Source organism: Giraffa tippelskirchi, chromosome 2 (genome assembly GCF_054371585.1).
Source record: "Giraffa tippelskirchi isolate mGirTip1 chromosome 2, T2T-mGirTip1v1.2.pri, whole genome shotgun sequence".
In the NCBI taxonomy this organism is placed as follows: Eukaryota; Metazoa; Chordata; class Mammalia; order Artiodactyla; family Giraffidae; genus Giraffa; species Giraffa tippelskirchi.
The window spans coordinates 184,283,159-184,310,645 of NC_137276.1; the positions used below are offsets into that span (position 1 = coordinate 184,283,159).

General features: G+C 36.9%; 1 long non-coding RNA gene across 7 annotated transcripts in view; it reads left to right on the forward strand.

Moving 5' to 3' along the window:
- LOC145526705 (uncharacterized) overlaps window positions 1-27,487 on the forward strand; it is a 146,776-nt gene that overhangs the window by 68,465 nt on the left and 50,824 nt on the right. For 3 of the 7 annotated variants that reach the window (XR_014069114.1, XR_014069118.1, XR_014069104.1), the window contains one exon: window positions 9,264-9,334. This is a non-coding gene — a long non-coding RNA (uncharacterized LOC145526705). Of the gene's footprint in view, window positions 1-9,010; window positions 9,216-9,263; window positions 12,022-24,418; window positions 26,173-27,487 lie in introns of those variants that run through there. The other 4 variants (XR_014069109.1, XR_014069113.1, XR_014069108.1 and 1 more) reach the window with 4 other exon arrangements.

The window sequence follows — 27,487 nt, forward strand, 5'->3', positions numbered from 1 at the left end:
GTTAGCTACAGTTTGCATTATAATAGGAAATTCTTGAAAATAAAAACTTTTAAGATCCAGAAGTTTGGGTCTCTTATAGAATGACAGGTTGTGGGTTTTGAAAGGATATACTGTCTAGAACTTATCTCAAATCGCAATGATTGGATAAATTTCTCTCTGAATGAAGCTGGTGGTCCTGCTTAGAAATTACCTTTTAATCTTGAAAAACTTACTACCAACATTTAGCAATGAAAGCTTAAGACATTCTCCCAATGTTTTATTCCTCCTAACTATAGCTCATAAGCATATGAATGACTCCCAATCTTAAATTTGCTAGTAAGTTGCTTCTGCTTCAGAGAAAAGAGGAAATAGAGACACTGCTGATCCAAATTTTGCAGTAGGAGCTCCTAAAGTCACTTCACTGTTCTACAATTCACATCACTTTATTTTATTACATTGATTTAAAATTATCTGTTATGATCTCATCCTCCACTAAACACACAGAACTAATGAAAAATTAATTATGTACTGCCTTCTTGTGTTTCTTGTGAAGTTCAACACCATGTACTATAAACTAGCAGTTATTCGTAAGGCCAAATTTAACACAATATTCTATCAATCTTTTGATTAATAGCAAATATTTACTTCATTTGCCCATTACACAGGATTAAGAGAGAAAAACAAAGAGAAGAAAAATTATCTTTTTGCTATACTCAGGAATCTAATGCTTGTAACACAACTTCTTCTCAAACCGTGAAGCATGGTACAAGCTTGCAACAAAACTTAAACATTCTAGAGTTATGAAATGTTTCCTTATTTACTGTGGTTTATGAGGACACCATTCAGAGAAAGCACAGATGACATTCTAATACTTTTTAATAGCTTACTTGAGAAAATGTAAAACATGGGTAACCTGATTTTAAAATGAAAATTAGAAAAAGCGAGCATAAGTTATTGTTGGAGTTTAGGAGCATTGCATTGTTTGATTTAGGTCAAATGGAGCTGAGAGTATGTGGATGAGGGCGACAAGACACACAGAGAGAACAAAAGAGCAATCATAAAAGCAAGCCTCTTCCCCCATGGGCTAATTGAAATGGGTTGAAATTTTCTATGTAATCTTTGCTCTACCCATTAAGTTGAAACATTAGCTTCTCTCTGGGAGATTAGAGAATGGAACCAAATGGCCATATTTCATGATGCATGTATTGATCTAAGAGAGATATGACAGAAGAGAATGACATTTCCTTTCAAGTGTAAGGTAGGGTTGAGAAATCAGGCTGCTACTGGAAGACTAGTCATAATACCATCAGGAGACCACCTACAACTCCTTTATTTGTGTATAACTACTGACTTTCACTCAAGTAAACACCACCATTTTATATTTCTTTAAACTGTACTTTTCCCTTTCTCTAGGATGAGATGTATCTGCTATCTTCCTTCATTAATCCTCTTAGATTCATCCTTTAAAATTTTGTTTGAAAAATACATTTGCAAAGATTTTTATTTGATGTACTTCTCATTACATTGTGTGTGTTGTCTCCTTTGTATAAAAAAGCATAGGGTATTTGAGGGTTATGACTATTTTTTTTCCATCTTTGTATCTGAAGAATGTGTTCTATAAATATTTATTTAATGAATACATTCTAAGAGCTTGATCATATTCTTGGTTCACTGAAAATTAGTTTCACTACGTCTAACAAAATGTTCAAGTTATTGTTGTATGACTTTGACCTAACTAATCTGAACAAGTTCTCTTGAAGAAAATATTCTATATTTATCTTAAATTCTGCTTAAACAAATATAGCTTTGTCTATTTCTTTCCTTTTTTTCTTTATTCAGCTTTCTTAATTTTTTCTTTGTTTTGTTTAAATATATTAGCAAAGGACCTACTCAATTCAAACAGCTTATCAAAATCACTTTATGTAATGTTGCTAGAAACTGTTTTTCTGCTTAACTTTCCATCATTCCAGGAGTTAAAAATTTAAGAAACTGCTTGTATTGCATAAGGATGAGAGCATGTGTGTATGGTTTTTTATTCTGTTTTGTGAGAGTTGTTTGTTTCATTAGCTTCTAAATGCTATATTTATAATTTATTTTGTAATTTTCAACCTATAGTGTTGAAATTTAACCATGACTCCTATGTACATAAGTAAAACAATCTATTCTGTTCAGTAAAACCTTTCCTAAAGTTTACTCTGCTTGTCGAGCTATTGTAAAATGCTGACATTGAAATTTCTAATGAGAGAGACAGAGACAGAAAGACAGAGACTTGAGGACAACAGTGATTCATACCCTAAACTTCTTTCTCAGTCTCCATATTTCTTCTTGTATGCTAGTGCCTGATGCGTGAGAAACTCAAATCTTAAATTTGTACTTAGCATCAGCAAGAGAATGTGGTCACTTATTTATGAATGTCATGCTCTGAAATGGTTCTAAATCCACAAAGTAGCAATAAATTTAAAAATGGGGCACATTATCTTCATTTAACCAATTTAGAGCATGTAATATAAGCCTATCCCAAAGAAAGGCAATGCCAAAGAATGCTCAAACTACTGCACAATTGCACTCATCTCACACGCTAGTAAGGTAATGCTCAAAATTCTCCAAGCCAGGCTTCAGCAATATGTGAACTGTGAACTTCCAGATGTTCAAGCTGGTTTTAGAAAAGGCAGAGGAATCAGAGGTCAAGTTGCCAACATCCGCTGGATCATCAAAAACGCAAGAGAGTTCCAGAAAAACATCTGTTTCTGCTTTATTGACTATGCCAAAGCCTTTGACTGTGTGGATCACAATAAACTGTGGAAAATTCAGAAAGAGATGGGAATACCAGACCACATGACCCGCCTCTTGAGAAACCTGTATGCAGGTCAGGAAGCAACAGTTAGAACTGGACAAGGAACAACAGACAGGTTCCAAATAGGAAAAGGAGTACATCAAGGCTGTATATTGTCACCCTGCTTATTTAACTTATATGCAGAGGACATCATGAGAAATGCTGGGCTGGAAGAAACACAAGATGGAATCAAGTTTGCAAGGAGAAATATCAATAACCTCAGATATGCAGATGACACCACTCTTATGGCAGAAAGTGAAGAAGAACTAAAGAGCCTCTTGACGAAAGTGAGAGAGGAGAGTGAAAAGTTGGCTTAAAGCTCAACATTTGGAAAACTAAGGTCATGGCATCTGGTCCCATCACTTTATGGCAAATAGTTGGGGAAACAGTGGAAACAGTGTCAGACTTTATTTTTTTGGGCTCCAAAATCACTGCTGATGGTGATTGCAGCCATGAAATTAAAAGATGCTTACTCCTTGGAAGGAAAGTTATGACCAATCTAGATAGCATATTAAAAAGCCTCTGCTTTGCCAACAAAGGTCCATCTAGTCAAGGCTATGGCTTTTCCAGTGGTCATTTATGGGTGTGAGAGTTGGACTGTGAAGAAAGCTGAGCACTGAAGAATTGATGCTTTTGAACTATGGTTGGAGACGACTCTTGAGGGTCCCTTGGACTGCAAGGAGATCCAACCAGTCCATCCTAAAGGAGATCAGCCCTGGATGTTCATTGGAAGGACTGATGTTGAAGCTGAAACTCAAATACTTTGGCCACCTCATGCGAAGAGTGGACTCATTGGAAAAGACCCTGATGCTGGGAATGATTGAAGGCAGGAGGAGAAGGGGACGAGAAAGGATGAGACGGTTGGATGGCATCACCGACTCAATGGACTCGGGTTTGGGTGGATTCCGGGAGCTGATGATGGACAGAGAGGCCTGGCGTGCTGTGGCTCATGGGGTCGCAAAGAGTAGGACATGACTGAGCGACTGAACTGAACTGATACTTTGTCAATATTTTAAATTATCAGATATTAGTTATCTTGCAAAACTGGTCAGAGCTAGAGTATTTTTTTTTATTGTTTTAGTTTACATTTCCTTAAGGAATGTTGACCATCCTTTCATATATTTATTGGTCATTAGAGGGTTTTTTTTCTGTAATTTGAAAATTTGCCTAATTTTCTATTCATATTTAAAAATTTAAATTGTATTCTTTATATATTCTCAGTACTAATTTTTTCCTATTATATATTGTTGAAATATTCTCTTCCAGCCTGTGTCTTTAATTTTTTGTAGTTCTTAGGAATGGCTATAATAAAATCACCTGGAGCGTTTTTGTTAAATTTCCATTGCCTCGGTTCCACCCATCAAATTAAACCATCAGTATTAATGATTTATTAATGGTTTATAAATGGTTATTAATGGTTTATTAAACCAAAAATAAACCATTCAATATTCTTCCACCCACCCAAATTAAACCATTGGGTAAGGGAAGGAGGGTATGAAGTTTAAGGTTTATTTATTTATTTATTTTTTAAATTTAGTCAGCTAATTCTGAGGCAAAGGGAGTATTGAAAAGCATTAAATTATAAGGTTCTGACATTTTATGGGCTCTGTATTGGTTTTCTGAAAATTTCAGTTCAGTTCAGTTGCTCAGTCGTGTCTCGGCTCTTTGTGACCCATGGGCTGCAGCATGCCAGGCCTCCCTGTCCATCACCAACTCCCAGAGTTTACTCAAACTCATGTTCATTGAGTCGGTGATGCCATCCAATGATCTGATCCTCTATCGTCCCCTTCTCCTCTCACCTTCAGTGTTCCCCAGCATCAGGATATTTTCAAATGATTCAGTTCTTTGCATCAGGAGGCCAAATTACTGGAGTTTCAGCTTCAACATAAGTCCTTCCAATGAACACTCAGGACTGATTCCTTTGTGATGGACTGGTTGGATCTCCTTGCAGTTCAAGGGACTCTAAAGAGTTGGCATGCAGCTTTCTTTATAGTCCGACTCTCACATCCATAAAAGACTACTGGAAAAACCATAGCCTTGACTAGACGGACCTTTGTTGGCAAAGTAATGTCTCTGCTTTTTAATATGCTGTCTAGGTTGGTCATAACTTTTCTTCTAAGGAGTAAGCGTCTTTTAATTTCATGGCTGCAATCACCATCTGCAGTGATTTTGGAGCTCAAAAAATTAAAGTCTGACACTGTTTCCACAGTTTCTCCATCTATTTCCCATGAAGATGGGAGCAGATGCCATGACCTTTGTATTCTGATGTTGAGCTTTAAGCCAACTTTTCACTTTACTCCTTCACTTGCATCAAGAGGCTCTTTAGTTCTTCTTCACTTTCTGCCATAAGGGTGGTGTCATCTGCATATCTGAGGTTATTGATATTTCTCCCAGGAATCTTGATTCCAGCTTGTGCTTCTTCCAGACCAGCGTTTCTCATGATGTCCTCTGCATATAAGTTAAATAAGCAGGGTGACAATATACAGCCCTGACATACTCCTTTTCCTATTTGGAACCAGTCTATTGTTCCTTGTCCTGTTCTAACTGTTGCTTCCTGACCTGCATACAGGTTTCTCAAGAGGCAGGTCATGTGGTCTGGTATTCCCATCTCTTTCTGAATTTTCCACAGTTTATTGTGATCCACACAGTCAAAGGCTTTGGCATAGTCAATAAAGCAGAAGTAGATGTTTTTCTGAAACTCTCTTGCTTTTTTGATGATCCAGCAGATGTGGGCAACTTGATCTCTGATTCCTCTGCCTTTTCTAAAACAGGTTGAACATCTGGAAGTTCACGGTTCATGATTTGTTGAAGCCCGGCTTGGAGAATTTTGGGCATTACTTTACTAGCATGTGAGATGAGTGAATTTGTGCGGTAGTTTGCTTATCCTTTGGCATTGCCTTTCTTTGGGATTGGAAATGAAAACTGACAGTTTACAGTCCTGTGGCCACTGCTGAGTTTTCCAAATTTGCTGGCATATTCAGTGCAGCACTTTCAGAGCATCATCTTTCAGGATTTGAAATAGCTCAACTGGAATTCCATCACCTCCACTAGCTTTGTTCGTGGTGATGTTTCCTATGGCCCACTTGACTTCACATTCCAGCATGTCTGGTTCTAGTTGAGTGACCACACCATCGTGATTATCTGGGTCATGAAGATCTTTTTTGTACAGATCTTCTGTGTATTCTTGCCACCTCTTCTTAGTATCTTCTGCTTCTGTTATGTCCATACCATTTCTGTCCTTTATTGAGCCCATTGTTGCATGAAATTTTCCATTGTTACCTCTAATTTTCTTGCAGAGTTCTCTAGTCTTTCATGTTTTATTGTTTTCCTCTATTTCTTTGCACTGACCCCTGAGGAAGGCTTTCTTATCTCTCCTTGCTATTCTTTGCAACTCTGCCTTCAAATGGGTATATTTTTCCTTTTCTCTTTGCTTTTCACTTCTCTTCTTTTCAGAGCTATTTGTAAGGCCTCCTCAGATAACACTTTTGCTTTTTTACATTTCTTTTTCTTGGGGATGGTCTTGCTCGTTATCTCCTGTACAATGTCACAAACCTCCGACCATGATTCATTAGACACTCTGTTTATCAGTTCTAGTCCCTTGAGTCTATTTCTCCCTTTCCGTGTAAAATCGTTAGGGATTTGATTTAGGAAATACCTGAATGGTCTAGTGGTTTTCCCTACTTTCTTCAACTTAAGTCTGAATTTGTCAATAAGGAGTTCATGATCTGAGCCACAGTCAGCTCCTGGTCTTGTTTTTGCTGACTGTATAGAGCTTCTCCATCTTTGGCTGCAAAGAATATAATCAAATTGACCATCTGATGATGTCCATGTGTAGAGTCTTCTCTTAAGTTGTTGGAAGAGAGTGTTTGCTATAATCAGTGCATTCTCTTGGCAGAACTCTATTAGGCTTTGCCCTGCTTCATTCTGTACTCCAAGGGCAAATTTGCCTGTTACTCCAGGTGTTTCTTGACTTCCTACTTTTGCATTCCAGTCCCCTATAATGAAAAGGACATCTTTTGCATGTTAATTTTAGAGGGTCTTGTAGGTCTTCATAGACCAACCCACCTCAGCTTCTTCAGCATTACTGGTCGGGGCATAGACTTGGATTACTGTGATATTGAATGGTTTGCCTTGGAAACGAACAGAGATCATTCTGTCGTTTTTGAGACTGCATTCAAGTCCTACATTTCAAACTCTTTTGTTGACTCTGATGGCTACTCTATTTCTTCTAAGGGATTCTTGCCCACAGTTGTAGATATAATGGTTATCTGAGTTAAATTCTCCCATTCCAGTCCATTTTAGTTCTCTGATTCCTAAGACATCAATATTCACTCTTACCATCTCCTGTTTGATCACTTCCAATTTGCCTTGATTCATGGACCTAACATTTAGGTCCCAAGGCAATATTGCTCTTTACAGCATCGGACCTTGCTTCCATCACCAGTCATATCCACAACTGGGTGTTGTTTTTGCTTTGGCTCCATCTCTTCCTTCCTTCTGGAGTTATTTCTCCACTGATCTCCAGTAGCATATTTGGCACCTACTGACCTGGGGAATTCATCTTTCAGTGTCCTATCTTTTTGCCTTTTCATACTTTTCATGGGGTTCTCAAGGCAGGAATACTGAAGTGATTTGCCACTCCCTTCTCCAGTGGACAACATTTTGTCAAGACTTTCCACCATGACCCGTCCATCTTGGGTGGCCCTACATGGCATGGCTCATAGTTTCATTGAAAAACTGAAAAACTGAAAAATTAGAAAACATAAAGATGCTGAGCCAATTTGCAGCATGAATCTTTTTCCCACCAGAATGATTCACAGTTTATGAATCACCACATTTGGTTCAGAAACTGTTTTCTGTGCAGTTACACTACATAGTCAAATTCTATGTTTCTGTCTCTTCTGTTCCTCCTCGCTATTATCTTTCATGTCTCCTGTTGATCCAACACAACAGTTTCTTTGAATTTTCCCTCAAGAAAGAAAGACTTCGGATTTATATACTGTTTACTCCCACAGAAAATGTTTGAATATTTTCATACTATAAGGGAGGAAAAATAATTTTCCCTCTAATCTGTGTTCTTAGCTGAGACTCCTGTGATAAAAGACAGGTAAATAAGCTCTGAGCCCATCATGTGTCTATCTACATGTAATCATTTCCCTCCTAATAAACACTTTACTTGTTTCACTATTCCCCTCCTTACCCCCCCCAAAAAACAAAAACAAAACACAGATAGAAAGAGGTTAATAAGAGGAAGACAAAAAACGTTATGTTTACATAGGAGACACCCAAGGAAAAATGAGTAACTCCCAGAGGTGGTTTGGATTTCAGGGTTACATATCAGCTTCCCTGATGGCTCAGATGGTAAAGAATCTACCTGCAGTGCAGAAGACCCAGCTTCCATGCCGGGATCAGGAAGGTCCCCTGGAGAAGGGAATGGCTACCCACTCTGGTATTCTTGCCTGGATAATTCTATGGACGGGGAGCCTGGCAGACTATAGTCCATGGGGTCACAAAATATCAGACAGGACTGAGTGACTAACACTTTCATTTTAATAGTAAAAGGTGAGGAGGCGGGGATGTAGGTCTCTTAGGGAAGAAGAAATGATTCCCAGGAAATATGAATGGGCACTTAAAGAATGGTGGGAAGTATGATAGTTTGGGACACAGTTTGTCCAGAGATGATGGCAACTTCTGGTCTCCTCCCTTGTAATAGGAGTCAATCTTCCTTGCTTGATGAAGCTCCCTGGGGAGAGGATTTATGACAAATAATTTCCTTTTAGAGATCTGTATTTAGGCAGATAAGGGAAACCCAGAGAAAACCTCTCCTGCATTTGCTCTCTTTCAAGAGCCAATAGCTTGGAATAATCAACATAACAGAGCAGCATATTTTGGGGTGGCATGTTCTGTTAGCCTTCAATACAAATGGCTCACATACTCTAGTCTACACTTTGGAAACACCACTTTTTAACATGCCAAGCTTCCATATTCAAACTCTTCCATTTTATAAAATACTCTACAGAAATATGATGCTCCTATCCTCTTAAAAATGCCAAGTGATTTTTAGTTTTCTTGAGGAATACTTAGAGGAAATAATTATTTTCAAAAATCAAATCTGGCATAGATTGGAAAAGAGAGATTGCAAGGGGGACCACTTGTTTTTCTCTTCATCAGTTTTCTGCCTTATCTTTTAAATTATAGTTCAAGAGGCTGTCCTCCCAAGACAGATGAAGAGTTTACATTGTAATCAAGCATCAGAAGAATCTGAGCATAATGTTAAAGTCCTGAGTGTTTATGAGGTCACAGGAAATGGCAAAAATGCCCAAGAACAGAGCTGAGAGAGGAGCAGAAGCCTCAGCAGAATGAGGAAACAGTCAGGGAGGTTAAATTCATTCCCATATCCAAGGTGAGAATTACTTATTATTTATTTATTTTTTTGATATTTCTTCTTCAGATCAGAGGGAAACCTCATCGTGTGGTGCAGTGGAGCATGGTCTGCCATGTTTGCTCATCTGGCTTTCTCTGGTAAGGGTAATGATGCAGGAAATGATTTTACAACTCCTGATCTTTAATCCTAATTCCTGAGTCATCAATAGCTCTTTGTTTTACTCTCTTTTGTTTGAAACTAGCCAGAAGCAATGCCTAAGGAAAAATCTGGAAAAGGACAGAGGGTTTACAGGTTGGATGAGGCACCTTCTTAGTGGGTTTGACTGTCCTCCTTTCCCCCATTGCTCCTCCACCAAAAACTTGGCAGTGGTTAGGGGCTCCTCCTCTTGTGCTCTGCCTCACAACAGACTGTCTATTCAGCTCTTCCTTCTGCTCAGTCAGACATATCAGCAGAGACAATGGCCTAACAGATGCTGATACAGCCGGGATCAGCCTATGTTGATTTTATGCTTATTAGTCTGAGCTAGTCACAGCCAGCTGGTTGCTGTTTGTCTTGAATGAGCAGTAGAAATACACACAACTGTAGTGGTCCCTTGGGAACATAGACACCCAGGTGCTGGTTGCCATAATCCCTCCCGTAGCATGAGGAGTATTTTTGGATTATTTCATGTTTTGTTTTGTTTTTAGTCTTAGAACAAGCGCAGAGAGGGGATAAGAAGGACCAAGTTTATAAGACAAGTATACTAAAAAGAATCCCTGATATTTGACACTGTGGTAACTAGAGAAATAACCTAAAGCTTAAAGTTTGCTTATTAGTTTCCTCCTAATAACACTGAGAAGCTAGTACAGATTTTAAAAGACCCATAAGCAAGCTTCCTTTAAGGCATAGCAGATGAAATGTTTCTTGGGCAGCCAGGTGTCATGCTGACTGGCGCTTCAGTATTCACAACTTACTGCTTTATTGGTCCCAGGAGTGAAATGTTTTGAACTGGCCATAAGCACTGGGGGCTTGCTGTGACCTGCTCCACTTCAGAATTAGAAATGGCCTGAATGCTTCAGGCGTTGTCCTGCCCCATAGTGAAGGAAAGTCGGAAGTCCTTATCAGGGTTGAAATTTAGCTTTTCTGGTCTAGCTGATATTCTTGCCTTGATTTATAAAATACTTAAACTATTTTTTATTTAAGTTTTTAAATAATCTACCTAACTAGTAATAAAATTTCCCCACCACCACCACTGTCCACCATTAGTAATGTTTTACTCCTTCCCCTAAAGTGCTTACTCATCCTTCCTTTTATCCCATTTTATTAACTAAATAATAGTATCTTGAAAGATATATGTGGGCTTCCCTTGCAGCTCAGCTGGTAAAGAATCCGCCTGCAATGTGGGAGACCTGGGTTTGATCCCTGGGTTTGAAGATCCCTTGGAGAAGGGAAGGGCTACCCACTCGTGTATTCTGGCCTGGAGAATTCTATGGACTGTATAGTCCATGGAGTCGCAAAGAGTCGGAAATGACTGAGTGACTTTCACTCACAAAATATATGTATATATACATGTATAATTAATTATTCTTTTCTCACTCATATTCCTGAGAAATCATATTAAAGAGGAAATTGGAGTGGCTGAACGTATATGACTTATACCCTAAGCAGATGAAATATTTACTTTCAGTTCCAGTTTAGGAAAATGTGAGATAGATATTATTAAAATATTGAAAATACCCTTGTACTACATTTTAATGAATGATTTGGGTAAAGATATAGTGGTCTTATCAAATTTGTGTGTGTCCCATAAATATAAAGAACAAATATATTTGATGGCAGAATAAAGTTTTGAGACTAGGTCAACAGACTAGAATAAAGGGCTCAAAATAATACTTAATAACATGATAAATGTTAAGTATGAAATTTAGAAAAGCCAGTTTCAGTGTTGGAACAATCTGGATTAAGAGGATTTTAGGTTTAAAAATAGCAAGTATATAGTAAGAGTGTACCATTTTCCATTATTTTGCCCAAGGCAGACGTTACTAATAGTATTCTTTCCCTTGGAGCCAGGATAAAATTTTAAATTTTGCTCAGGAAAATGACTAACATTTGGTTGCACTCGCCACCAGAGTTAAAACCTATTCATTGTAGGCTTGTAATCTGGTCCTGGTTCCATCAATACTAGGAAAATAAGCCATGTAACCTTAGTAAAATAGTTTCCCCTCTCTTGTCTTCAGTTATTATTTCTTCATTTGTAAAAATAGGATTTGAACTATTTGATTACTAAATTCTTTAATTCTTTTATAATTCTGTATTGTATTATTCTATCATTTTATGAGTAAATCAAAATTCAAAACCATAATGTTCTAGATTTAAAATAATAGATAAACTGAATTAGATCAAAGGAAACAATGTTACTAACGTGGAATGATAACAATCCTGTTTATAATTGGATTTTCATATAATTTCCTAAGTATTGCTTTGAAAAATGATATGAATGAGTTGGAGTTATACAGAAGAGAGAAGCTGGATGGTAAATAGTTTGGAAAAATTGTATATGGAGAAACTAGGTAAGTTTCATCCCACACCAAAATAAAAAGACAAAAATGAGTAAAAGAAAAAAGTGAACATGAGCAGTGCTTTGTAATTATGAATAACTAGTAAGTAAAAGAGGCACTAAGTTGCTTTGTTTGAAAACATAAATGGGACCAAGGTTCCAGGAAGGTAGGTTCGATTCAATATAGGGAATAATTTTCTGTATTAAAGACTATCAAACAAAGAATTGGGTGAACTTTGAGCTCAAAAGATACACTTCTAATAAAGGCTAGAAATTTTGGAGACTCAACTGTGAGTCAGTCTGTCTCACTTTAAGTACTGTCCAAAGTGCTGTACTCATTTTAATGCACTTATTGACCCAGTGAGGTAGGTACTACTATGATCTCTGGTTTTTTTTTTTTTTTTTTTTCAGTTTTCTTTTTTTTTTTTTTTTTTTATAAATTTATTTATTTTACTTGGGGGCTAATTACTTTACAATATTGTAATAGTTTTTGCCATACATTGACAAGAATCAGCCATGGGTTTACATGTGTTCCCCTTCCCGAACCCCCCACCCACCTCCCTCCCCCTCCCATCCCTCTGGATCATCCCACTGCCCCGGCCCCGAGCCCTTGTCACATGCATCGAACATGGAATGGTGCTCTGTTTCACATATGACAATACACATGTCTCAATGCCATTCTCCCAGAACGTCCCACCCTCACCTTCTCCCTCAGAGTCCATAAAATTGTTCCATGCATCTGTGTCTCTCATTCTGTCCCGCATATAGGGTTATCGTTACCATCTTTCAGATTCCATATATATGCATTAGTATACTGTATTGTTGTTTTTCTTTCTGGCTTACTTCACTCTGTATAATGGGCTCCAGTTTCATCCACCTCAGTAGAACCGGTTCAAATGTATTTTTTTTAATGGCTGAGTAATATTCCATTGTGTATATGTACCACAGCTTCCTTATCCATTCATCTGCTGATGGACATCTAGGTTGCTTCCATGTCCTGGCTATTGTAAACAGTGCTGCGATGAACATTGGGGTACACGCGTCTCTTTCAATTCTGGTTTCCTCGGTGTTTTTAAATGAGGAAATGGTGGGACAGAGAAACTGAGTAATTTGTCCAATATTGCAAAAGCAGACTTAGTAAACTTTCCGAGGTTGTCCAAGGTGACAAAGGCAGGACTTGCTACAAAGTCTGTCCAGAGACTACACTGTTAAGCATTATTCTGTGCCATCTAAACTAAGAGTATCAGTTTGATTTGCATACTCGAAAGATATTGAAGAAGAAAATGGGAAACTGAAATGGATAATGTTTAAGGCCCCTTCCCACTCTATGATTAATACTGAAATGGAATTGCCTACATTATACCTTTTTAGTTTATGCAAATATAGAAATTTGAAAGACTTTTAAAACTTATATTTTACGCTAGCGTTCTGCTGTTACTCTTTTGTTTTATTAGTAGAGTTGCTGAAAATAGTTTAAAAATATAAATAACAACGTTTATGTATGGGTAAAATTATCTAAAATTTTTAACATGTTTTCTCCAGTTTGATAATTTTGGTAGTCTTAACTAGAAAATTCAAGCTTAGGAAGGTATTAATTATAGATATAAAATGAAATAGATTTTTCGTAAAAGATCACTGCCTTTCTGACATTTAACATACAATATCCCTTTCCAGAAAGATATGCATCTGTATTAGTGGCACTTATATCACTATGTCATAAACGGCACTTATGTCATTTATTGTAAACACAATAAATGTTACTAAAATGCATTCTGGCTTATTCATTGCTTGTACTCGGTAACAGTAACTAAAGCACTTGTGAGTGATCCATAAAGCTCATGTGAAAGCAAAGTAATGAAAACATGAAGAATCTGGAGAAAATAAAAGCCTGGGCCTAATGTTTTCCCATTTGAAAGTATAGCTCATCATTTTCTTTGGGTTCACAGTCCTCCACAAGTTCCTCTGAGCTATCTGGGACATTAATAACTGAGCAGTGCAAGACTTGGAAAATCTTCCTGGGAGCTTCTGGCTTTTGTACATGCTCTGTTCAAGGAAACAAAATCATATTTACTGATTCCCTCCTCTAGATCTTTCTAGGCATTTTTATTTATTGTTATTTCATATACAATTAAATTTATAACTCAGTGATATTAAGTAAGGTCATTATAACTCCAACTTAGTAAGCTATGATAGAAACTTAGATTCTGTAATCAGATTGAGTCTATCACTTCTGATGCTATGATTCTTTCTCCCAATGCTTTTATCTCTCCTGGATTATCAGTCAGCCTTAGTAACCTCTGTAGTTGAACCTAGGACTCAGAGCATCATCCATCAAGCTGCTTCTTCTGTTGCTACTCAGACATAAGAGTAGTTCTCTGGCATATTTCCAATAGAATTTAGGCCTGAGTTGTGCTATGTTATTTATTTATTTTTTAATATTGCCCTTACTCTGTAGTTGTCTTTTATTCTGTTTTTTTTTTTTCTAATTTTTCATGGGCATGCTCTCTCTTGATTTTTATATCTATCTCTCTACCTATTTTATATACTTTTTATTTTACATGTCTATCCAAGTGTCTTTGCTCACAAATTAAAATGTATTATTTATTATTTTTTGTTACGTGCACCTTACCAACATTTCCTCTCTTAACGACTGATCAATAAAAGGTGAAGGATATGTGGTTTCTCCTCAGTCAAAATAACATTAAGCTTGGTTGATATATGTGTTTTGATGGTAACATTGGCCTCTAAGATTGCTGAGAGAAATGAGTGGTGTAAACATTATACAATGTATATGCTGTTCAAGTGGAAGTAGTATCATTACTTCTATTGTTTATAAGGAAAGAAATTTATTATTAGAAAAAATAGCTAAAATGATTGAATTTTCTCTAAGAGATTCATATTTTGTGTACCAAAGTTATTACATACAAGGATTGCATTTTGTGTAGTTGAGCACTCAGACTGTGCCTTGCGTAATTACTGTCACTTAGTAAGTAGTCATTAAGTCAGTTGAATGGATAAATAAATAAATGAGTTTATAAATAAGATATGAAAAATAGAGCGTGGCTATTATTATACCTAGTTGGTGTGCTATATAAATTATTTTACCTGAAGAATAATAGAACCCATTAGGGAAAAGACATATGTGATTTTAATCAACTTTCCTGATGCCATATTATATATTTTCCTATTATTTAAAATAAAAATGAATATATTTACCATTCTAATTTGACAAGTATATTTACACAGCAAGAAAACTGAAAAGAACCCTTAGTTGAATATATAATTTGATCTACTGATTCTTATTCATAAGTGTCTCATAAGTGTCATGGAATACACTACATTAAATGATCTTCGATTTGAGCATTAAATTTTTGGTAATTTTGCAGTGTAAGTTTTTCCAGTGGAAAGTATAAAAGCAATGTTTATGAAAGGTTTGAGAATCCTAGTCATATAGAATTATGGGAATTTATATCTTCACTGAATCTTAGTATCTAGCACGTCTAAGCCCTTTAATTGTTAGATGAGTTAAATGAAGTTCCTATGGATTCAGTACAATGCTTGGGAGCTGCAGAGTGAAATTAATAGAACTTTATTTTCCTGGAACTGAGATTGTTTTCACTATTCTTTATTAGCTTTGTTCTTCCCACAGAAATTCCACTCTTTGTTACAAGTTCATTTCAAAAGATTTTCCTAGGTTTTTTTTTTCCAAATCTGTTTGTTTGTTTTATTGGTTGGCAGTTTGTTCCTGGTGTTTATTTGTTTTCATATCTGCCAGGAAGACCTTGCATTGATCCAAAGTAACCAGTAAGTTTGAGTTTAGTAACTCCTGACTTAGGTGATAGACAAGAGCATGTCAAGACCATGATGTAAATCTACTAAGATTTTGCATCTCTACCGCTTCTTTGAAGTTCCTTTTACTAGCATCCAATTTCCTGTTAACATCAAGGTTTCTCCCTAATCCATGGTTGTATGAAGGTGCTAATTACTCTTTACTGTTTTATACTGAATTTTCAGCAGCTAATTGGGAGATGTTAGAATAGAAGCTAATCTGTGGCCCCAGACTGACAGATATCTTAATTGCCCATTAACTATTCTCTTTCACTCTTTTCACTGCATTAGGCAACCAACACCAGTCACTGATACCTGCTCTAAGTTCGTTCTGGAGGTTTCAGAGCCCTAAACAAAAGTGGAAAAGATGAGTTGTTGCAAAGAAAGGGGAACCCATAGAGACTATTTGAAGTGCCGCTATTTTACTTCCCTAGTGTGAGAAAGACTGAATGCTTAAGTATGTTAAATCGCATTACTCCCTAATATTTTCTTAAAATTAGGGGGTTGCAATGCTCAGCTACTTAAAACTCATTCTACTGCTTCTGTGTTTACATATTTGTGTCTTTCCAGGGTTTTGGCTTATTTGTTTGCCTTTTGTTTTTAGCGTTTTGTTTTAAGATTTTTAAGAATTCTTAATCTCATTTCTTGAGAAAATTTCTCCTCTCAGTTTTAGAATTATTTCTGCTATCCTAGCCTAACGTTTTCTATTTTTAGTTCTTTGATGGTATAGATTAGGTATACTTCATCTTCTGTTACATATTCATTTTAATAATAGAATTGGTATCTATCATTGCTTGATACTATATCCTCTAGGATCCAAGAGCTAGAATTTCAATATTAGGATCTAATTTGAAATCTGTTGTAAGAGACCATTGGAGTTGCCAAAATAGGTAATATTTTTGACTGGAAAACAGTGACATATTTACTTTAGGTTTGCAGTGGCATTCCCATTAACATTTACTGAGAAAGTTAGGAAAGATTATGAAAATGAAACATATATATGGGATTTGCATCAGAATGTTCCAGACAGACCCAGGCTCACTAGATCTCTCCTGCGGAGGAAACATGATGGAACAGACGTTTGGATGTTGCTTTGACTTTCTCCTTTATCTGAAGATAAAGAATTGAGTCCTAGCAATTAGAAAGTGCACATACATACACATGCACACACACACACACACATTTTTTGACTTCAAAAGATTTCCTAAGATATATATATATATATATATATATATATATATATATATATATATATATTTCCATTTCCTTTCTACACCCATTTCACTTTATTTCTTTTTGGAACTTCTTCAGTTCTATTCTCATTCTCTGAATCCCGTCTCCACACAACTCCAGGTATATGGGAGTAGAATCACCTTCATAATTGTTGAAGGAAAGATAAAATATAAAATGCAGAATTTTTTAAAAAACGTACTCAAGGCTGTGCTAAGTTGCCTCAGTCATGTCTGACTCTGTGCGACACCATGGGCTGTAGCCGGCCAGGCTCCTCAGTCCACGGGATTCTCCCAGCAAGAATACTGGAGTGGGCTGCCATGCCCTCCTCAAGGGGATCTTCCTGACCCTCCTGATCGAACCCGCATCTCCTATGTCTCCTGCATTGGTAGGCAGGTTTTTTACCACAAGCACCACCTGAGAAGCACCATTCCAGGCTACTGGAAATTTTATCAGGCACTAAAATAGTACAAATTCAACCTGAAAACTTGGAGCTCTGAGGAATTTTTTTGGACATGAAGTGAAAAAATACTGAAAAATGGAAGGATTTAGAAGAAAGAAGTCTTATAAATATTGTCAAAGAGGTCATCAGCAAGTAAGTCAGAAATCAATTCAGCTTAAATCCAGAATTTTGCTAAATGCAGGTTAGTCAGATGTTCAGTAAGTCTTTTGATTCTTCAAAGAAAACGTGTGAATAATGTTAATTAATATATAGTCACTTGACATAAACATTTCAGAGGGAAAAAAATGAAAACCATACATACCAGTGAAGTTACTACAATTTCAACTTCACTAATTAAAACCTCAAAATAAATCTGGATGTTGTCAAGATGAATCCAACTTTTAGATCAAGAGAATGAGGAAACAAAATTTTAATATTACTCTTCTGGCTGTGTGATTTGAGGTGTATGTGGGATTCACCAGGTGCAGACAAACAGGTTTTGCTGCTCTTGATTTTCTAGTTAGCCAAGTCATTGGAACTAGTGCAAGAACATTTCTCTTTGTTTACTGTTTCCTTTTTTAACTTTTTCTTTGGCTGTTATTTTTTCAGCTTCTTCACATCTATTTGATATACTTTAGCCTCCACTCCTCCTTTTGAAATATTTTAACTAATTTGAGAGGTGTTCTGGAACTAAAGTAGAAAGCAAAGCAAAAAGTATGTTCGTAAGCTCAGTGTTGATTTTGGCACTGACTTGCCGTGTGAACTTTAATGAGTTACTCCATCTTCTATTCATAAAAAAGATTGGAAAAGTCCTCAAACAAAATAGCAGTAATAGCTGTTGTATATATACATACTGCATATGAATTGACTATAAAAATATTCGATACTTGCTTGATTTTTCTTCAGGTCATCTCAGTACTTATACTACTCTACATTTTACTAACATTCTTCAAGCATCATTACTTGCCTTTACCCAATCCTATCCAATTTGAGAAGCTATATGGTTTGCAGCTTTACCATTACTTCCCTTCCCAATTTTTTAACCGTTTTTGCTACATTATCTCAATGCCTTTATTCATTTAAATGCACATTCCTATTATAATGCATTTTATTATTAGGAGTCTTCATGTACCATCACCCAGCATAAAAGAGCCTATTACTGTAATCTATGTGGCTAAAGATGCTAAAGAAGTAGACCAGAATGCTGCCCATTTTATGTGTTTTGAACAGTGCCATAAAAATCCAGCTGCCTTTCAAAATGTCATCCAGTGCCTGCATTGCCATGGTCAAAAAAGTTTGAAGCTACTGAGAAGTTCATATAAATTAGCATAATTTCTATAATAATATAGAAAATAAGAAGTAAATAAAACATGCATCAAACATTAAAAACTAGATGCTTTTAAGTACAAAGTACATATTCAAAGTTATGATAGCATCACAATACCATTACATAACTGGACCTATAATGAGTGGATAATTAATTTAAAAAAATTCCAGGTAGAAAACAAACATCTGGTAGCATGAACAAGTTCTCTACTAATTAAAGACTTGCAAATTAAAACATTGAAAAGGTACATTTAGAACCTATTACATTAACGAACATAATACCTGAGGCTAATGGGATAGAGGTAAAACTTGTACGTTTATACATTAACTGATAGCATTGTAAATTGGTACAAAGCTCCTAAAAGGCAATATCACCATTCTGAAGACCTTGAACTTTGTTTCTACACATTGATTTCTTAAACCATGTCAAAATGCAAAAGCAAAATGAAACTTTTCATCTCTAAGATGCTATTTACAGCATTTCAAAAAATTACTAAAACACTAAAAAATGATTTAATAATCCCAAATCTTAAATTTTAATATTAAGAAAAAAATAAGCTGAATTCAAAACTATATGAACATTTTGTGTGGATATGGTCAAAGACTAAAGGTGTAATACAAATTTCAAGAGCAACTGTTGACCTATTGTGTTGGGATTACTATTTAATTGTTTTTATTTTCAAATTTATTCTTTATTATATTGTTTTAATAATAGCTTTGTAAAGAAGACAAAATTTTTAATAATATAAAATATTATTAAAATTGCAACTTGGCTAGGAGACTAATAGGGCTTCACAAGTGGTGGCACAAGTGGTAAAGAACCTGCCTTCCAATGCAGGAGACTTGAGAGACTTGGGTTTGATCCCTGGGTTGGGAAGATTCCCTGGAATTGGGCATGGCAACTCACTCCAGTATTCTTGCCTGGAGAATCTCATGGACAGAGCGGCCTGGTAGGCTACTGTCCATGGGGTCGTAAAGAGCTGGACACAACTGAAGCGACTTAGCAAACACGCACATACGAGATTAATAAACTTAACAAGAGTATGTCAACAGCAAATAGCATTAATTAACCAGCTTTTGGGATAATGAAAGGAGAATTGTTTAGGAAAAGAATACATTTCGTAAAAAGATAAAACAACTGATAAATTCTGTTAGTGAACCAAATACAGACCTTTTCTACTTTGAAACTTGACCTAGGGCTGTCAAGGTACTAATGATCTTCATTGTAATCTACAAATGAGTGAAAATTACCTTGTTGGTAGTTATCGAGTTGGCTATATTTCACCTATTAAATGTTGATGTTTTCATATATATGTCCTCTTTTATCTGTATTGTTTTATCTGTATTTGTTTGTATCTTTTTCCTCCAAGTCACTCTTTCAGGTTATTTCAATATTAAAGAATGAAAAATATATAAATGCTGTGTATATAAGTATTTCATATTAACATTTTAAGCATGCTACTTTATGTTTTAGGTATCTCTTTATGATTTTATATACACTTCTTTTGTTTTTTCAGTTACTGAATATCCTGTGGTAAATCTATTTTAGTTGCCTATTGAATTTCTAGCCTTCCTTTCCAATGTGAATTAGATTTTCTTTCCGTTTACTTCTTTGTATCACTTTAAATCATGAGTAAGTCAACCAAGGTGACAGTTTGGATTAACTTCAGATCTTTCAGGAAATGCATTGTTCATATTTTTTGTTAATATCTTTAATATCAGAAAACATTTTTGGTATTCTTAAATCGCTAAATTATGATTGGCCCATAAGAGAACGTAAATAACTCAATAATCTCAAGTAAGTTATTGCCTGAAATAAAGGCTTAAGAATGTTCTCATGGAAGATAAAAGTTCTTCTTCAATAGTTATGACCATTACAATCAACATGGAAATTTTTACCAACATACCTGTGAAATATTTCCATGCATATGCAGCCTTTCTCAGATGGTTTCTTAGCATTAAATATTTTTAAGCATTAACCTTTGCTTCCTAAGTATGTGTTTGAAAACTCTCTCTGTAACAGTAAATATGTCAAGATCATAAATGAAAGCACAAGTTGTATTATTATCAGACACATATTTTTACAATAAATATAAACATAAAATCCCAGCAAAGCCAGAAAGGTTATTCCTCTTAGGACAGGGGAGCTAACTACTATTAACAATGAGGTTTTATCCATTATTTAAAAAATGGCAACATGAACTAGTCTAAAGAATGTTTGAATATTTAAATATATTATCTTCATGTTAAAGCTCATAGTTCAGTTCAGTCACTCAGTCATGTCCAACTCTTTGCAACCCCATGAATTGCAGCACGCCAGGCCTCTCTGTCCATCAACAACTCACAGAGTCTACCCAAATCCATGTCCATCGAGTCAGTGATGTCATTCAACCATCTCATCCTCTGTCGTCCCCTTCTCCTCCTGCCCCCAATCCTACTCAGCATTAGGGTCTTTTCCAATGAGTCAACTCTTCGCATCAGGTGGCCAAAGGATTGGAGTTTCAGCTTCAACATCAGACCTTCCAATGAACACCCAGGATTGATCTCCTTTAGGATGAATTGATTGGATCTCCTTGCAGTCCAAGGGACTCTCAAGAGTCTTCTCCAACACCACAGCTCAAAAGCATCAATTCTGCGGCGCTCAGCTGTCTTCACCACCCAACTCTCACATCCATACATGACCACTGGAAAAACCATAGCCTTGACTAGACGGACTTTTGTTGGCAAAGTAATGTCTCTGCTTTTAAATATGCTATCTAGGTTGGCCATAACCTTCCTTCCAAGGAGTAAGCGTCTTTTAATTTCATGGCTGCAATCACCATCAGCAGTGATCTTGGAGCCCCCAGAAATAAAGTCTGACACTGTTTGCACTGTTTCCCCATCTATTTCCCATGAAGTGATGGGACCAGATGCCATGATCTTAGTTTTCTGAATGTTGAGCTTTAAGCCAACTTTTTCACTCTCCTCTTTCACTTTCATGAAGAGGCTCTTCTTCACTTTCTGCCATAAGGGTGGTGTCATCTGCATATCTGAGGTTCTTGATATTTCTCCTGGCAATCTTGATTCCAGCTTGTGTTTCTTCCAGCCCAGCGTTTCTCATGATGTACTCTGCATATAAGTTAAATAAGCAGGGTGACAATATACAGCCTTGACGTACTCCTTTTCCGATTTGGAACCAGTCTGTTGTTCTATGTCCAATTCTAACTGTTGCTTCCTGACCTGCATACAGGTTTCTCAAGAGACAGGTCAGATGGTCTGGTATTCCCATCTCTTTCAGAATTTTCCACAGTTTATTGTGATCCACACAGTCAAAGGCTTTGGTATAGTCAATAAAGCAGAAATAGATGTTTTTCTGGTACTCTCTTGCTTTTTCGATGATCCAGCAGATATTGGCAATTTGATCTCTGGTTCCTCTGCCTTTTCTAAAACCAGCTTGAACATCTGGAAGTTCACGGTTCACATATTGCTGAAGCCTGGCTTGGAGAATTTTGAGCATTACTTTACGAGCATGTGAGATGAGTGCAATTGTGCGGTAGTTTGAGCATTCTTTGGCATTGCCTTTCTTTGGGATTGGGCCGGGCCGAGGGCTGGCAGCCACGGGCGGAGGCCAACAGGAGCTAGGCTGGGCCGGTGGCAGGGGGCAGCAGCGAGAGGAGTTACCCCAGGCCCAAAGGGCAGGGGTTGCGTGGGTGCAGGAGGGCCGAGAGGAGTTACTCCACATTCAAGGTCAGGAGGGGCCGTCGTGAGTAGATACCCCTTGTCCAAGGTAAGGAGCAACGGCTGAAGTTTGCTGGAGCAGCCGTGAAGAAATATCCCACGTCCAAGGTAAGAGAAACCCAAGTAAAGCTCATAACCAAAATTTAAATGACTATATTAGGATACAAGAAAGAAGGAAATAAATATGCTCTAGAATTCCATAATCTGCATAGCAGTTCATTTAATTCTTACTCCAGATATAGTAAAACAATGTCTATCATGTCTGACTCTTTGTGACCTCATGGACTATAGCCCACCAAGCTCCTCTGTCCATGGAATTCTCCAGGCAAGAATACTGGAATGGGTAGCCATTCCCTTCTCCAGGGGATCTTCCTGACCCAGAGATCAAACCTGGGTCTCCTGCATCTCCTGCATTACAGGAGGATTATTTATGTTCTCATCAACCAGGGAAGCCTCAAATATAATAAAAGAACATTTTACCCATCAGAATGCTAGAACAGAGATACAATTTAGCCTCATTTTAAGGGGAAAAAGGAACCCTCGTCAATGGCCAATGAAGAAAACCTTTTGGGAAAACAGATAATCCTGTACATATCCTCCCTCGCCCCTAACCATGTACACAATAACTCCATGTTATTGTGTAAAATCTGTCTTTCTTTGCCTTTATCTGTCTGTCTGTCTGTCTTTTTCTCTCTCTCTTAAGGGATCTGAACTCCAATTTAAAGCTTGGCCTACCTCTTTGCTTTGATTAAAAAGCTTAACACTTCCATGCCTCAGTTGCTCATATCTAAAATGGAGATGATAATAGATTCTATCTCATAGAATTTGGAGGAATATAAATAGGTGAGTTATTTCATGAGAAGTGCTTAGATTAGAGCCTGGCACATTGTAAATTATCCACGAAGTGATGTATTTGTATTGAATGCTCAGTCAATTACCTATTCAGATTGGGAATTATTTTCAGTTGTTGTTCAGTCGCCATGTTGTGTCCAACTATTTGCGACCCCATGGACTGCAGCACGCTATGCCTCCCTGTCCCTCACCATCTCCCAAAGTTTGCCCAAGTCCATGTCCATTGCACCGATGATGCCAATCTCATCCTCTGATGCCCTCCTTCCTCTCCTCTTTTCAGTTCTACTTACATAAATATTTTACAAAAGGAGTGCTAGTAAAACGTTTTAACTAAAGACTGCTTGAAGCAATATTGCCTCCACTTCAAATTCAAACTGTTCCTATCCTTTATTTTAACTCAGAAAACCATCTGCCTGTCTCCTGTGGACTTTTTGTCATACTTGACACTGTGACTGTTCTAATACTTTCTGAGATGTCTCACAGTATCCAAACACATTACCATCTCCTTTACTCTCAGAGAATGACCTTGCTTCCCACCTCTCTGTGATTAAATTCACCTTTCTTTTTGAATTGTTTTCTATATCAAAATTTCCTTACCTGTTCATTTCCTTCTAATTTCACAAGAAAAATTTCCTCTGCTCTTATAAGTTCAACTACTCTGTGCACCAAGTCTCTCTAACCTCTCTCTTTCCATCTCCTCCAGTTCTTGAGACATTTGTGATACTTGCTCTCCCATCTTGACTGGGTTTTTCTTGTTTATTTACAAGTTTCCATGTTCTCCTTGTCCTGAGCTTACTATTTCTTCTGTACTCTCCTTCTTTTATCCTTTTATTTCTTAAGGCTATCTTTTCTTTCTCCTACTGATACTGCCCCTACTGATCAGTATCCTACTGATACTACTCTCTTAGAATTAATGTCAATAGGCAAATTCTCTTAGTTCTTATGCTTCTTACTGTTAATAGCACAATATAGCACAATATTTTAATCATCTTTTTTCTTCTTAATTCTTTTATTTTTAACTCAAAAGCCATTTTTTGAAAAACAGCTAGATACCAGTTTCAATAATCAGGAAGTTACAAATATCTGTTATAAAAGATCTCTGCTATTCAGGAGTTCCCTCTAAAATAGGAAAGATATGTGATGATTCTCACTTTAATATAAGGGAAAAGTGATCATTGAAAGAGATGCTAATAAGTTAACTTATTTCCTTGATGCAATGAACTTTATAACTTTATTTTCAGGATTTTTATTTGGGAGTTGTAGTAGGTAACTATCCTTTTCTTTTGGCAGCAGTTGCAGTGTGATGATGGTATATTATCTTAGAATGTATTGATCTGCTCTGCACAGTGACTGTTGATTGCATGATGCTCTGAGGTAAGAATACCTTTGGGAATCCACACACCTGTATATATTCAAAGCTACATGGATGTCTTAGACTTTCTTTAGTCTTGTCATCAATATGTGTTCACAAAGGAAACATATATTTACATTTAAGCCAAGGCAGAGACAAGTTTTTTGGAAAGAATGCAGGATGGAGATTAAAGAGATTGTGTTTCTAATCCTGGACCTGGAGATTATTAGCTGAACTGGAGGAAATCTCTTAATTAGTCTAGGCTTCAGTATATTCATCAAAATAAATGGCCTCAGTTCCTTTCTGTGTTTACATTTGTCCTAGATGGTCTCATCCAGTCATATGTCTTTAAATATCACGGACAATGCACTGACAATTTTCAAATGTATAATTCTAACACAGAACTGATTTTCCCCTGAAATCCAGTTTTGTGTATTTTGCCTACTCTTAATCATTGCCACCAACTAAAGATCTATTAGAATTTCCACCTGCTAATATGCAAAAGTGACCTCTTGATTACACTGAAATCTCCACTATTTTGGTAAATGGCGACTCTAGACTGACTGAAGTAAGGCATATCTACTCCAAACCTGACTCTTTCTTTATACGAACTCAGAAAAGCATTTATGTATCTCCCATGGACTTCCTCAGAGAAGGCAATGGCAACCCATTCCAGTACTCTTGCCTGGAAAATCCCATGGACAGAGGAGCCTGGTAGGCTACAGCCCATGGGGTTGCAAAGAGTTGGACACAACTGAGCGACTTCACTCCACTCACTTCACTCACTTCATACTTTATCACTGGAGAAGGGACTGGCAACCCACTCCAGTGGTTGCCTGGAGAATCCCAAGTACTGAGGAGCCTGGCAGGTCATGGTCCGTGGGGTTGCAGAGAGTCGGACACGACTGAAGTGACTGAAGTGACTGAGCATGGGGTTCCTATCACAGCAAATGGCAACCCCATCTTTTCAGCTCTATAGACCAAATTCTTGGAATTATCCTCAATACCTTACATTCTCTTATATTTCATATCTGATCTGAAAGCACATGCTCTTGCATTTATTTTTTAAATAAATTCAGAATTTGTCTACTTATTACTACTTTCTAAAACCAAAGACTAAGCTGCCATTATCTCTCAGAGCTCTTGCAACAAAATTCTACCTGGTTTCCCTAATTCAACTCTTGCACTCCCCATCAACCACTTTTTACACAAAACAGCTAGAGTAACCCTTTAAAATTTTAGGTATGATCATATTATCTGCCATATTTAAAATTCAATTGCATTTAGAATAAAACTCTAAGTTCTCATCACAGCCAACAAGACTAAGTAATACGAACCTTGAATATCTCTACAATTTGTCTTCAATCATTCTTGCTTCACTCACTTGCACTCACCTTCTTGCTATCCCTCATACATACCAAATATATTCACTTAATATTAACTCAAGTTTTGAACACTGATTATATCTTGGACTGATTAATTCCACTTTTTAAATGTATACTTGAAGTGACAATAGGACAAGTGCTGTTCTGGTTAATAACAAGTGGTTTCCCCCAGAATGAAAGCCTTGATCTGTGGCATTCACCCTTTTCTGTGGTCGAAGTTCCCGACCATAGCCAACTTCTATCTACCAACATGGTGTCCCTGAAACCAGAGTTGGGAGAGAGGAACATAATTGGGTCTCCCAAGCCTGTTAACTGGCCACAGCACACCACCTGTAGTAGCATTACTGAGACACTTAATGCTCCATTCAGGGTCCGTCAGTACCAGGAGCCTAGAATCAGCTCTAGCAATGTAGTCTCAGGATCATTGGTTTTCATAAATTTTGCAAATAATATTTTAACCACAATCAGCATGACTATTTTCTTCCATCCTAACTTCCTACTATTCCCATCACACTTGCCTTCCATGTAAGTGACTGTCATGACACCATGGACGCACTTTTAGGATCCAGCTATGGAGAAGTCACAGATACTTTCATTTGGGTTCCATGGAAGATATTTATGTTCTCACTCACTTCCATGCAAAGTTAATGTACTGCTGGCTCTTCAGGTGTAGAAATGGCTGCCAGCAAACTCCCTGCTGCCCAGTGCCTGGACTCATCTGGCACCATTATGGAAAGATGCAGAGTCATATGTCATCTTGCAACTTGAGTGTTTCCACGCTGTGAAGCCCTTCCCTGCTGTGACTGGGCATCAAATATATGTGGGAAGAAGCAAGGCTTGTGACATACAGACTCAGAAGTTGGTCTGTGAAAAGTTCTTTCACATCTGACAGCTTATACTTAAACAATAGAAGTTTCCCCATATTAAAAATTATCTTAAAAATTTAACATAAGGAGTGAAGCTGAAGGAATTTTTAAAATGAAAAGAATGAATCTTATTTTTTTGCTAAATCATGATTAAAAACTGTTGTGTACTACTGTGAAAAAATGACATATATTGAAATGTGAAAGTAATCAAAGGGCATATGACCAAAAAATATAATGAAAAAAGGTAGTACGCAGATATTTCACGTATAATTGATACAAATGCAGTACAGTTTTTTCTTTATAAGGATGATGATTTGTGATGTTTGTGATATTTGAAAAGTTTTAAAAATGTACATACTATGCTCAACTGGTAAAGAATTCACCTGCAATGCAGGAGACCTTAGTTCAATTCCTGGGTTGGGAAGTTCCCTGGAGAAGGAATAGGCTACCTACTCCAGTATTCTTGGGCTTCCCTGGTGGCTCACACAGTAAAGAATCTACCTGCAATGTGGGAGACCTTGGTTCAGTCCCTGGATTGGAAAGATTCCCTGGAGAAGGCATGACAACCCACTCCAGTATTCTTGCCTGGAGAATCACCATGGGCAGAGGCGCTTGATGGGCTAGAGGCCAGGGGATTGCAGAGTCTGACATGACTGAGCAGCTAAGCACAGCATGTTCTTATGATTTGTTTTTTCTTTCTGAATATTCTTTTTTTTAATTAAATTTGTATTTCAGTGTTCATTTCCTTAAGGAATTC